This window comes from Thermobia domestica, chromosome 7 (genome assembly GCF_964235325.1).
Source record: "Thermobia domestica chromosome 7, izTheDome1.hap1.1, whole genome shotgun sequence".
Lineage (NCBI taxonomy): Eukaryota > Metazoa > Arthropoda > Insecta > Zygentoma > Lepismatidae > Thermobia > Thermobia domestica.
Window position 1 is genome coordinate 28,810,132 of NC_137460.1, and position 15,545 is coordinate 28,825,676.

The following is a 15,545-nucleotide window of genomic DNA, read 5'->3' on the forward strand; positions in this document are numbered from 1 at the left end:
ATGGAATAGATAAAATTCAAAAGGAGCGTCAGAAGTAATTGTCGAAAAAGTATAGTTATTCTTTTATGATTTGCGTATATATATCCGTTGCCGGATGTATGACGTAAAAACTACAGTGCAAAAAATATAAATCAGCCTGTACTACGTGGCCACTAAAAAGCACCAATAGGCAGGGTTGTAGAACACAGGTGTTCGTCTTCCCATTTATCTGTAATAAAGACAGAAATCAACGTGCCCTGCGGGGCTCTAACCCGCCTTCACTTGCTATCGCTCGCTCGGCAATACTATGTGAATTAAATATTTTACTTTGGTATAGAAAAGAAACATCTATTAACCTATATGGGGGACCTGTGTTCTAGAAGCTTCCCGCACCAATACTGTCTGAGTCAGAGCATTGCGAAGTTGGAGGTCAGCAGGAGCGAGGGGGTGCTTCCAAAGGGAAAATATGCGGGCAAGTCTTTACTTTAGGCAAGGCAGTGACAATGACCAATTGATCTGAACCGGTTTCTGCAGTTACAGTTTCCAAGAAGGAAAGAGAAAACAACGTGCCCTGCGGGGCTCTAACCCGCCTTCACTCGCTAATGCTCATTCGGCAATACTATGTACTGACATAATATCACTGCCTTGCTCAAAGTAAAGAGTTTAAAAAGATGCGTACATTACCATTTTTATGACAGGTTATAATAATTCTGCGTGCAGTTTTACTTCTGGTGTGCCACTCGAAAGCAGTGTTTCTTTCAAAAGTAATTTTCCGGGGGCATTGCTCGTGCTATTCTAGTTTTTATTATAAACGTATTATTTTGGTCTGCTCCGGGGAGCCACTGCCCTCCCAAATACAAGTCTGGAAGAAGAACTGCTCGAAATACTTAGTGAAATATAATTCTTTCGCTACTTTCCTTCTTGTTGTCTATTTCATGATTTTCGGCAAGCGACGTATAAATTTTTCACTTATAAATTCAAGGGGACCGTCAGAATTAATTGTCGAAAAATTACAATTCTTTTACGATTTGCGTATTTATACTGATTCCTGATGTGTGGATAAGAAGTCTAAAAAATACAAACCAATCTGTGTTACGGGGCTACTAAAAAGCACGAATGCCATCCAACCGAGTCAGGGAGGGTTTAGGCGGGGGGCCGAGGGGATGCTTCCGAAGGGAGTAGGGACGTACATTTCTATTTTGGTGACGGGATAATTGCGCGTATATTACCATTTTAATGACGTATTTACGATTTTTTTTCAGGGGAGAAGGGCTTGGCTAATTTTGTTCTCCAAGATAATTCATTTACTTTAATATAGTAAGTACAATTTCAAGGGGCTTAAGCCCGGAAGCTTCCCTTAAATACACCACTGGGTTATAATAATTCTGGGGTTCTCTCGAGCAGACGTTTACGCCGAGAACAAAATTTATAGATAAAATATGATGTGAAATATTTTTCGTGAAGGAATGAGAGTGTTAATGTAAGTTATTTCTGTCATTGCACAACTTATTGAAATGGATTTTGAATGCAAATAGGGTAGAAGTAAGCGGCGGGAATTTCCGGTTCATACGTCAGTTGTGAACATCTGCGATGGCCGTAATGTAAACTTTTTTTTTTTTTTAAAGAATTGTGTAATAAAGAGAGAAGGATTATAAAGTTTCTACAGAGTCATGGTATGGTGAGGCGCGCGCGTAAAATCAACTGCGCAAAGTGTGGAAAAGATTTATTCAAGAAGAAAAATTCAGAACGGAGGCAATAGCCCTACATACACTATTTTCTGTCGTAAAGGTAAGAAAGAAAGGCGGTGTAACACTCGTGTATTAGCTGTGAAAGGTATTTTTTTTTTAAGGATCGAAATTAACTGTTTTTGAAGATAAGAATAATTACAAATATTGTAAATGTTTTTGCACCATCCTCGTTTATGCGTACCCCCCTGCCTTGTCGCTGACGTGCCTGCTCGCTACTCTGTCGCTCGGGGCCCCATGCTGTGCTTCTGCCCTGACTCAGATAGCATGCGTGCTTTTTTACTGGCCACCTAACTGAAGTTGTTTCGCTTTTTCTTTTGGATCTCCTCATTTAGTGCATAGGGGGTCGCGGTTGCTCAGTGATAGAGCGTTCACCTCCGGTGCTTGGGGTCCCTGGTTCGATCCCAGCTCGCGCCGTGTGGACTTTCTCGTGGGTTTTCTCGGGGTTCTTCCGTTTCCTCCCACTTTCTTCATTTCACTCATTTCTCATTATCACCGTCTCCTTTAGCCTAACCGGCATAACCGTGGGATATTAAACTTAAGGATTTCTTTTCGTTTAGTGCATGTTCTGCCAAAAGGAACCGGGAGATGCAAGAAATGCGTCAAAATTTGGTAAAATAGTCTGCTTAAGTATTACCTAATTCTGCGTGCAGGTTTACTATTGGCGTGCCGCTCGAAATAACTGTTGAAAAATAATAATTCTTTCGCTAATTTTCTTATTGTCTCTTAAATGGTTTGCGGCAGGCGACATGTACATATTTCACCTGGCATATATAAAGGGGGCAATCAGACTAGATTTGCCGAAAGATTACAATTATTCTTTTGCGATTTGCGTATATATATATATATATATATATATATATATATATATATATATATATATATATATATATGTGTGTGTGTGTGTGTATTGTATTGTGTTCAGGGTTTGCCCAATTGGGCCCAGCCCTTAAAAACCCGCCTGGGTTTTTGAGCTTTTCGTTGGTATATTATTGGTGCAATTAAGGTGATCAAGTGATTGGAAGTGGTTCTTATTAGATTTTGGACTTTCCTTGGGCGAATTAGTTGCTTTCACGCTAAGATATACAACATTCAACGTAAGACCCGGGGGCGCGGTGGCTCAGTGGTAGAGCGTTCACCTCCGGTGCTTGGGGTCCCTGGTTCGATCCCAGCTCGCGCAGTGTGGACTTTGTAGTGGACAAACACCGTGCTCGTGGGTTTTCTCGGGGTTCTCCCGTTTCCTCCCACTTTCTTCATTCCACCATTTCACTCATTTCTCATTATCGCCATCTTCTTTAGCCTAACCGCATAACCGTGGGACGTTAAACTTAAAGATTCCATTTTTTTCAACGTAAGACATTTATAAAGTTCTGAATGCATTAAAAAAGCCGTACCTTAGATTCAGAGTGGAAAGAATCATAGAAGTTGTCATTTGAAGAGGGATACACTGTTTAAATTCTTGTAAAAAAAAACTTTCTGGCGCCCTTTTTATTTTTTCTTCGCTTTAAATACATAATATTGTGCCATGAATACTTCTCAGAATCATCTTCCTGTAAACTTTATTTCCCAAAAGCATGTACTACAAGCGCTGTTATAACATTTAAAACACTTTGAAAATCCTTGTTTTAGCAAAATGCGCAATTTTCCCATCTTCAAGTGACACGTTCCATTTAAGTGTCCGTGGAAGAGAGACCTCAACATGTATAGAGTATATTTCATCCTTTTACTGAATTGTTCTGTCATGTTGGTAGTTTTCTTGAGCATTTCATGATTCATTCCTACATTCGCGATCTTTTGTATTCTTTGCAATGCAACGTTATCAAAATTATTCATTTGTATAAGGGAAAGTAATATGTATGGCCTGCTCCGTGGGGAAAGAAATCAAGCAAGGTAGCGGTCATCAAGGCCTTAGTAACCACCTCGGCATTCACCTGGTACGACTGAGGGAAAAAGGATGATCGGGTCCAGATTTGAGATCAGAGCATTCGGAATGAGACGCTAGTTCTTCATCAACTCAAATGCTGCCACATGTTTTCAAATTATTATTATTATTATTTTTTTAAATATTTATAAGATGCTATACTTTTTAAAAATAAATGTGTGACCGCTTCAACATGTTACAACGTCCGTAATTAAGCTACAGTCTAAGGTATGTCACTTTCAGCTGTAGCTGTTGTCTTCCTTGTCATTTACATTTTTTTCAGGATGTTACTTTTGTAACACAATGTTGTCTTCACAAGCTGCTGTAGGTCCTACACAAACATTTTAAATATTTTTGTAAGTTTAAGATATAATAATTGATCTTTAATCATTCCCTGCTGTTATTATGTTATTAAACGCTGCCTATTTTTTTTTTTTTTTTTTTTATTTTCAGAAGCTGTGTAACACAAGAGAAACGTAACTAACGATGAGATCGCGTAGATTATTGGGATTTGGCTTCAACATGCCATACAGAGAAGAACAAGAAGATCAGTTAAGAATTCAGCTGCAGTTCCACAGAACTTTAACTGACAATTCGCAGCGTCGAATTTATAGTTAGTTGTGGTAATCAAAAGTGACATTATAAAGAAGCAAATATGTTTTCTGGTTATTCAACAATGTGATATTTCTTGAAAGTTGCAAAAAGTGACATTTTGTGAAAAGATCTATTCCCCATGCGCCGTAGATTTGTAGAACATATTTTCAGCAATATACATAAATATTGTTGTTGATTTTTTTTTTAAATTAGTGTCAGTGACATAATTTTTTAGAACAAGTGTTTACAAGTTAAAATGTAAATTTCTGATATTTGAGAAGATTGTCCTTAATGTATAGAAACAAATAATACGAGCAGCATGAAGATGCTGCTGAAGAGTATTTAAATAAATAAAGCCACAATAGTGTACATTTATATTTTTATTTAACTACTAACCGATATAAACTTATATAGATGTATATTTATTATAGTGTACAGTGTAAATTATAACTACACAATGTTAGCTTGCTCTCATAATTTTAAGCTGCTTTTATTATTATTATTATTAACTCAAAATCTTATTTACACACAGAATGCTTCTGGGTGTTCCACTGCTACTACTGGTATGTGGCTATGCCGTCCATGTATGTTGGGGTGTCTTATGTGATGTTGCGAGCTTCAGACTGCAAATTAGAGCCTTCACAATCATCGCGTGCCAGTTTACAAAGCGGCTATATTGGATTTATTATTTTTAAGATAGGAAAAGGTTTGCCAACAATTGTTTCTTGAAATGGATGTCTAAACTTCAATCCTTTTCGTATTAAAAAAAAATCCAATACAGCCGCTTTCAAAACTGGCAGGCGACGATTGTGAACACACTGATGTGCAGTTTGAATGTCGTAAGTCACATAAGACACCCCAACATATATGCACGGCGTGTCCACATACCAGTAGTACCAGTGAAACACCCAGAAACATTTTGTGTGTAAATAAGATTTTGAGTTAAAAAAAAATCTTAAAATTATGAGAGCAAGCTAACATTATGTAGTTATAATTTACACTGCTTTTTATTATTATTATTATTATTATTATTAATATAATTTTATTTTTATTTTGTTTTTAGTTATTTATTTATTTATTTTATTTTTTTTTGGTCTGAGTCTGTGGGCCTCAGTGGTTCCTCGTCATGAAGACAGAGTGAGGCAAAGACGTCTAAGCAGGTAAAATTGTACAGAAGAATCTTATGTTTTCTTCCAGCTGCTATGTCACAGCCTGGCCGCCTTGTTTTCAACCCACTATTTGTTCCCAGCAAGAAGCCGTTATACCGTATATGCAGAGTGACGCAAAAGTCCGGAGCCCATAGGCCAACTCGGTTACTATTGCAGGTATGGAAACACGGTAAGATATGTAAGGACTCTTTTCAATTCCAGCAACACTTTTGTTTTTGTACTAGTGTACCGCTCAATAAAGAAAATGCGTTACCATACATCATATCGGGCTACACGAATGAAAGAATGTGTGGTTTGAAATTAGCTACACCGAGAAGAATTGAAAGGAAAGACAGTGAAGGATAAACATGCAAATGCAACATTCACGCCAGAGGCGTAACAACCACGGTGTTGGGGGGGGAGCAGATACGAAGGACGCGAAATTGGGTCCTACACTATATTTTTCATTGTGTCTTTCCGTTCCCTTTGGTCCAAATAATTTCAAACCACACTTTCTTTCATTCAGTGTTGTCCAACAGTGGCAGCGTTGTACTTTTCGTTACTATTGGGCGGTATACTAATATAAAAACAAAACTTGCTGCATTTTAAAAATTTCCTTCTGTATCTTACCTTGTTTTCGTATCTGCAGTAGTAACCGAGTTGGCCTATAGGCTTTGGGTTCTATCATGTACAGAAAATATTCTGTAAATATTTTGTCATGTACAGAAAATATTCCCTAAATATTTTGTCATGCACAGAAACTATTCTTTAAATATTTTCTGTGATGTACAAAAAATATTCACTAAATATATTTTGGCATATGTAGGAAAATATTGTCTGCGTTATTGGTAAATAATTTGAAAATATTCTATGAGAAACATTTTAAAAACCATTCCGTTAACATTGTATAAAACGTTTCAAATACTTTTTCAGTAATGTTTGAAAATCGTACAGGAAACATTTTTTGGAAAACTTTCCTAACGGCATATAGAATATTTCTACAACGTTTTTGAATGTATTCAGAGAATATTTTCAGTATTATGTGGAAAATGTTTTCAACAACATATGGAATATATTTCCTTAAGGGAAGTAGGATACATTTTCTGAAGGAAAATGATGGCACGTTTTGGAAACGTTTTGAAAATATTTCCTTGCTGTGTGGGTCAATGCCAGTGTTACAATCTCCTGATTACTAACCATCAGGATACCGAGATGATACAACTTGGTCGCAGCAGCAATGCTGTTTTAAGTAAAAGTGTTAGTTAGTCCCGTGACCAAGTTGTTTCATCCCGTTTTCTAATGTTTATTAATTAGAGAGATATGAGGAGTTTGTGGGACTGGTCCACGGATATTCCATACAGTGAATTCAGTCAGTGAATACCCAATTTTATCGCAGATTTATATTTCTTCTTTGTCAAAATATGAATTTCTAAGAAAATTAAGCATTTAGCATTTCTGAGAAAATTACATTGTAGGAATTATGCAGAACAGTAAATCAGTGGTGACGAATTTTTAACAGGATATTCTAAGTAATAGCCCTCCTTCAAATCTAATCTGAAAACTAACAACATTACCGTGATTTAGTATCGACTACAGGATAATAGCGTTAAATTGCTTCATCTACATTTGGATTAATTTTAAGGCTTTGAAACATTCGATGCTCAGAGGATAGAAATGAGGGAAATGATTCGATAGGGCAATGAAAATTTCCCTACTGACGCCGAGGAAGAATTTTGGTAAACTCCTCAATCGAAATATTTACCCACGAAGGATCATCACATCATCTTAAGTTGATGTTATACCGCTGACATTTGGCCATTCGGTATGACTGTGAAGTGTTTATGTATTTGAATTCACATCAAATTCTAAAAGCTAGTGAAGCTAAACAAACGAAAGAAAGAAAAATGCCACGTATGCTTCTTTTGGTGTAAGAAGTCCCAATTGAAATGTCTGTTCTAACACCCTTTGATGTTAGGAAAAGAAAAACACATTTCCTCTTTTTGATCAAAGAGTGTTTACGGTACTTAATAACTTTCATGAAGTAAAGGGAAATTCATTACTTAGTTTTAGATGCGATATTATTATGCGGCATTAAACCAAATCTGAAACATGCGTTATTTATTTACTTCCATCATTCCATCCGGCAAATTAGTGTGACCTGCACAAGTAAGAATTTTTCGGGCTGATAAAATTTGAGAGATTCGCCTTATCTCAAGTAGATGCAGACATGTCAGAAGGTTTGATTCTTGTAGACTAACTAGTTCAAAAGCTCTCGAAGATGAAGTCTGGAGAATATGACTCTCAACGACCAACATTCGAACAAATTTATCAAGAATATTTGGAAACATGCAAAGAAAATGGTCCTGAAATTCCAGAGCCGGAAACAGATAAGGTATAGGGGTTCCTTGTGAAAACGAATTAGACATTTGCCTTCAAAATATCACAAATTCAATTTGGATGAATCTCTTCCTTCATTGGAGGCAGAAAACGAATTTTCTAAAGATAATGTAATAAAAGGCATTTTTCTGCCTACTATTGATAAGGTAATCACTGAGACGGAAAAACGCTTTGGATCATGTAGCAAAATCAGATCAATCACCGCTCCACATCCAAAAAGTGAAAACTTCCTAAATTACAACTTTGTCGAGCCTATGGACCAGTATTATGGAAGTGATCTGGAAATATTCAAATGTGAACACAAAATCCCCCCAAAACAATTAAGTTGTATGAAGACGAGAGAAACCCAAAGTTGATTTCTTGATGAATTTAGATCGTTAGATCTTGATGAAGTTGTTGGTAAGTTTACTGCTGCCCACAAGATTAGAAAGATCCTCTTTTAAGTAGAGGCATGAACCTATAAGTTATTTTCTTTACTTGTAAAAGTGTATTTCTCTGTTTCCACTTAAATCAACAAGCCACACTTGTTTTAAACGCCGTGATTAAATAACTACTCACTTATATTAGAAATCAATTGTATTAATGTACTCTAGTTGTTTGAGGTAGGAAACTCTTACATTTTCACTGTAAAAGAGTAAAATCATGAACAACAAAGATGAAAACATCACACACACACGCATATATATATATATTAATGTGAATACAATTTATCATTCATTGGAGATGGCTCCCTCAAAATTTTCTTGGATCCTTCATTGACCCCTCCTGGAAAAAATTCAAGGAACTTATTATTGCATATTTAGCACTACTTGCCAGATATTCAACTTTTCAGGATTTAGAACGTGTTTGAAAGAACCAATGAGATTGCTCTCAAATCAAAAAAGTGCAGTGACTTCTGTTAAAATAACCGGTTAGGTGGAACGTGACTTCATCAGAGAACACATTGCTGGTAGGAAAAGTGGGATCATCATTGATTTTTTTTATCACATCTTCATAAAACTCTACACGACGATCAAAGACATATTTATTCAGCTGGTATATCAGATAAACTTTGTATTGGTGGAACTTCATTTTCTTCATTCTTTCCACAGAAATGTGACTGTCATGTTGTTCAGCAGCTTTACGAATGCTAACTTAAATATGTTCAACAAATGACTACAACATCAAGCTGTTTGTCACTGATTTTGGTCGACCAGGAATGTTACAATCCTTTATAGTTACCGTTTCCTCGAAGCGTCTTACGATGCATTCAACAGTAGATCTCGAAATGGGATTGTGAGGAACGGGATTTCTTTCGTTAAATATTACTCTTACTTCAGCACATGACCTTTGGTGTTTACCACATCCTCGTATCATCGTGCGCGTTAGAACTTTAATTTGAGAGCTCTAATACTAAGCAGTTGAAATACAGCTTGAGTGTTCAGAGGTTCTCTGTAATAATGCTTACTGCAGTCTTGGGAAGTAACGTAACGCAAGTAACGCGTTACTTTTTAAGTAACGTTTCCTAGTAACGCGTTACATTTTTTCTAACGCGTTACAAATTTTTAAGTAACGTACATAGTTTGCGTTACTTTTTTCGCGTTACATTTCGGATGAGTAACTACAATATATGTATTTTTTTTTTCGGAAAACAAATGTTTCTTTCCTGTAAGTGAATTTCTCAGAATGGAACAATGGAGCATGAACGATGTCAGTGACCGACGATTCCTGCACTGTTCGCCTTTTCCCGTTTCGCCTTCTGACCTCTAACAATGAAATTTGCATGTAAAACCTGTTATCACTTTTTACTTTAATGTAAGGCGGAACGGGAAATCTCGAAGTGCATTTTCCCGTTTCGCCTTACGAACTTTATGTTGGTAGGCTTACAAATACAGTCATAAATACAATTTGATTTGTTTATTTATATAACAAAATTTAGTGCCGCTTGCTGTTTTTGTAAGATGAGGACAGCAGGAGTGTCATTTCAGATTTTGCTTGGGGGGGACAAAACCCCTTGATATAAGCAAAATTTCGCGTTTTTCACTGATTTATTGCTATTCTATTGATAACATCTATATACATCTCAAACTCAGGGGGGGCAAATGCCCCTCCCTGCCCCCCCCTGAATGACGCCCCTGGAGGACAGCCTTAGAGAAATAACGTGTACTGATTGCAAGCACCTGGAAGATTTTGTCTTAGATTTTGACAGTTCCAAATCAATACATTCAGTGAGTGAACTAACGAGTGCAATGATACTGGTAGTCTGTTTTACTTTGATTGGTGTTGTTTTTATAAAGATGGAGAACGAAAATATTTTATCGTTTGAACATTTGAAAGAATACTTTTTCTTAAAAGCTGAAGATGATGGTGAACAGAATTAAAAAGTAAAGTGTTGCCCCGGCGGGAAATATTTAACAACAACTATACATTGTTCAGCGTAAGGTCTAAACTCCGATAAACAAAATATTTGTATCCTTCCGCTTGTCACAAATACGATTGGCTAGTGATGTATCACTCCCACTCCCCACAGGGAGGAGCAAATTATACACGTGCATTTTGACAATACTGTCTCGTGCTGTCCAGATACTTACAGCAGCAGCAGAAAAGAAAGAAAAGAAACTCGAAAGATTAAAAAAAGTACCTATTTTAATTTCGCTCGTAAACGATTGTTGCTTAGTGAGTAAAGGTTTACCTTGTTGGTGTTTCACCACAACACTCGCGGAACCAGGATTCATGCCAGTCATCTTTCAGACTTTAAAAGAAGAACACCCGTCCACAGTTGAGTTGGCGCCATAATTACTGCGCATGCTTAGTCTTTATTTCTATTGTTTCATTACCCACACTCGATTGCAGTATTATTAGATAATCCGTAGTATATTTTTGTCATTTATAATAATATAGCAGTTCTATATGAAGCTTCATAGTAAAAGTAATAATGCAATCACATGAACTATTTTGCGGAGGAGTACAAGCGTCGGTAGGACAATAGCAAATCAGCGAGATTTAGTTTCACGTGGCTTTGTTTATCGCAGTTTAGAGCTTACGCCGAACAATGTATAGGGTACCATAATTAACGACATATAGTAAAGGGTTAATATGAATAAACTGTGTTCTGATGAGCAGGCCTACTTTATTGATGTAATGTTGATGGTATGTAATGTTAGAGTTCTTTTAGATCAGTTTGTTTATCCTAAATTCCCGTTGATTATAGAGTTTGGAACAATTAGCTTTAAAAAACATGTAGGCCTATCGATTTTTAGAGTTATTGGCAAGTTTTGATTCACCCCCGGTTCATGTGTTCTCATTTTGTCAGTTGTAGTGTAATGTTTCTCTATATTCTGTATTTTTAATTTTACATAGCAACATTCTTATTATTATATAATTAGTTTAGCAGAATAATAATAAGCAACCATTTTTTCTTAACGCATAGGGATGGGCACGAGTCAAGCTAAAACTCGACTCGAATCCAAGTCGAGTTTCGAGTCGAGTCAAAAGTAATATTCTCGAGTCGAGTTCCGAGCCGATTCACTGTTTTTGGCGTCGAGCTTCGAGTGGAGTCGAGTTTGATAAATTGCTCGCTCGTTTTAACTCGTTTTGAAATCATGGCCTGATTACACTGGAAAGCGAAAGCCATGAGAAATGTAAGCTAACCATTAATATAGAATACTTTTAGTGTTGCTCACGAGAGGGGACACTGTGCGCATCTCGTCTCGTCTCGACAGCGAGGCTACAAGAGCTTTTTTTTATAACAAGCTTAGCTTAGCTCGGCTTAACTTAGCCGATGGCTCGAGCTGTCTCGCTTGGGATGAGCCATCTGCTCGGTTCGACTCAACTGAGCGAAGGGCTTTAGCCGACTTGGTTGGATGAGCTGTTGGCTCGGCTCACTTCTCGGTTTGGGTCGAAAGTGAATGAGCTTTGAGCCGATCTGCTCGAGTCGTTGACAATTCTAAACCTGGCTCGGTTCACTTCTCGGTTTGGGTCGAAAGTGAATGAGCTGTGTGCCGATCTGCTCGAGTCGTTAACAATTCTAAACCCGGGCCGAGCAGTTTTGAAGATATTTGGCCAGTGCCCTATAACTTTTAACAATGTTTGGCTCGAACCCGAATACTCAACCTAGACCCTCAACCCAAATTCAGAAGCTCGTGAACAATGTCCTTGACTCCTAGACTTGACGACTACCGAGGTTGGCAACCAACTACTTTTTTAATATCCAGATATAAACCGCCTATCTTTCATGTTTATACACAGTGTTGCTATAATAATTCTTAAAAACAAAATTATGGCAGACTACAGTCTTCGTTACATGAATATTTATTAACACAGGAAACCTCAGCGTGAGGTATTTTACACTAGAAATAACCACAAAAAAATATATATGAGCAGTTCTGATGCAACAAGCACACACACTTCTGTATTATGCGAACACAACAGTTTTTTTAATAGAGAGCAGCACTAACAAAAAACAATTGAGATGCGAAACGCATTTATGCAGTGTTTTACTTCCAATAATAATAATAATAATTTGTAGTTGTAGTAGTACCATTGATAATAATTATATTGTCTATGTAAGATACTTGAAGAGAGTACTCGAAACTATACCCCAGATTTTGCTCGACTCGACTCGAAACTCGACCCGAATTCGAGTCGAGTTGGAGGAAATTTTTCAAGCCGAGTTCTCGGATCGAGCTCAAAGATATCTGTTTCTAGTCGAATCGAGTTTCAAAGAAAACTTGCTCGAAATCACTCGTGCCCGTCCCTACGAGTAACGCAGTATGACATTTTAGTCAATGTTACATTACATTAAAATGATCATATAGCTGTCAAGTAAAAATTTGTCCTTGCATTTACATAAATCGATTCAGAACGTGCAATAATAATAATAATAATAATAATAATAATAATTGCGGGGTAGTAATAGTAGTACGGAAAACTAACCAAATAAGATTTTTTCTCATGTTTAAAGTTTCGGACCTAAAAGTAACGCGTTACATTTTAAGAGAAAGTAAAGTAACTTGTAACGCGCTACATTTTTACAAGTAACTTACCCAACACTGGCTTACTGCTACCAATATCTAATGGCTTCTACGTTGCTGGACCGTAATTTACAATCAACCATAAGAATTTAGAGAACATGTCATATTGGTGACACATATGTGTCTTCTTGTCAAATGTTATTTCTTACACTAAATTTATAAGAGCAGACTTGCTCTCTTAGATCTACGGATCAACTCACATGTTCATATTTACTTTCAGTTCTCAGTTGGAATTAGATGCAGTTTCAAATCAAATCAAAATTATACACATCTACATCACCATAACAACAAAATGATGATGAGCTTTTAAACTTTAATAGATCAACCGATCAACCTTACGTGTTCACTTTCACTTTTACTTCTCATGTTTATACATATCTATATAAACACGACAAAAATTAATAACTTAATTCTCTTTTGACACTATGTTCGATTATCAATTGAAACTTCACGTCCCAACGGAGAACTAGAGTTTGTCAACTTTCATAGTGTCTACAAGCTCACAGAAAAATCATAGTTCTTGAAGAATATTATTACAAACATGTTCATAACTTTATTTGTTTGCAAGTCTTAGCACCAACATCACACAGCATGTCCAGTTCCTGAACCGTGTTTTATTAACCTCAGATGACACAATGATATTATTATTATTTTTGCGAATTATGTTTTATCTAGGAGGACAACGAAAAAATACATAAACTAAAAGTTGCGTATTTTCGGTCGCAGTATCCGAGCCTGCGTTAATGTAAAGGGTTCCTATTTGGAATTTTGGGAAGATGAAGGCTACTTTATGTTAATTGAATAAATGTTTTAAAATGATTGGACACGTACTTAAATTGGAAGTGTATTTCTCGAGGTATTTAGTTTATCGTCAGCCTAAAGCGGGTAACGTGATATCCAATTCTTTAGTTATTACAGCTCCATGTAGTAGAAGAACGAAAAAGTGTTTCAAGTAAAAGTTGTTTACTTTCGATCATAGAATCAGAATTTGCAATAACAATACGATGTTTCAATTAAAGACTTTCAAGTTTTCTGCCGGTGCCCTATGATAGACCCCTGAGAGCACTTGCAATTAACAGAATATTTTAGGCCCCTGACATCGGTACATTCTTAAGTAACTTGATTTGTCACATTTTTTGTCTTTTCGGAAATATTTGAGGTCGCAAAGTTAGTACACGTACGTACCATGATATTCATTTTTTGCGATTACAGCGCCATCTACTTAGTTTTCATCGCATAATCAGAATCTACATTAAAAATAGAGAGTTTCTATTTGAAATTTTCAAGTTGGACGCTGGGGCCTTACTATGGGACGCCTGGGGGCACTTGCTGTTTACAGAATTTTATAAGCCTCTGATATGGGTATATTCTTACGTAACTATATTTGTCATATTTTTTGTGATTTCGGAAATATTTGAGGTCGTAAAGTTAGGATACGTACGTACGGTGCTATTCATTTTTTTGCGATTACAGCGGCATCTATTAGAACAACGAAAAAGTACTTCAAGTAATAGTTGCTTAGTTTGGATCTCAGAATTAGAATCTGCGTTAGAAATAGGGTATCTTCGTTTGAAATTTTCAAGTTGGGCCCTGGCGCATCTTCGTTTGAAATTTTCAAGTTGGGCCCTGGCGCCTTATGATGGGACCCCAGTAGGAACTTGTTCTTTACAGAATTTTATATGCCCCTGAAATTATACATTCTTACGTAACTAGATTGGTCACATTCTTTTGTCATTTTATAAATATTTCAGGTCGAAATGACAGGTGAGACACCCTATATATATATATATATATATATATATATATATATATATATATATATATATATATATATATAAAGTTTCTTTACGCAATTTCAGGCAAAATTTTATTCTTGAACTTTCAAATGCAAAAGGAATCATTGATCAGCTAGAATCACAACATAAGCAAAACACTTCTTGTAAACTTTATATCTTTTTCTTGCAAAAAGCTCTTGACCTTTTATTATATATTTATCCACTAAGACTTAGACCTAAAATGTTCACATATCATAAGTTTAAAACTTCTATCAATGCCCTTTAAAACAAAAGAGCTTTTGTTGATAATGACCTTAATATAATTATTAAAATTAAAACCTCAAAAACTGTACGCGTGGCTCCCAGGGCCGGATTTCCCAATAGGCCCAGTAGGCCCGAGCCTATGGGCGCAAGCTCCCAGGGGGTGCACGGCCGAGAAAAAAAAATTAAAAAATATCTAGAAAAAAATGAATATCCATAACTTAACATATTTTTTGAATTGATTAAAAAAATCAGGCTAATAAAACATTCTGATTTTGAAGCTCATTGGAACAAACAATTGTTGGTAAAGTTAAACTAATTTTCAACATTATGCATCAACTTCGTTATAACATTGATCTCAAAAATGTCATTTTTTATATTAGTACAATTTACTATTTGTACATACAAAATATCTAGTTTTAGTTTAAAACACAGTTTTTGTGTCACGTTATCAAAATACCTCATGTAAGTTTTGTTTCTGAAATTAAAACTATTTTATAATGTATTACAGAGTTTTTTTATTTATTTATTTGCCCAAATGGCTAAATTGAACAAAACCAAAGTTATTCACCAATCTTTCGTTAGTACATTACCGGTTTTTTGTTAAGCCCAAAACCACCATTAAATTCCTCAAAAAACTTGCAATGATAAAATTGCATCGTGGAGTGGTGTTTAAGCAATTAACATATAATTTTAATTTGATATAATTTTTT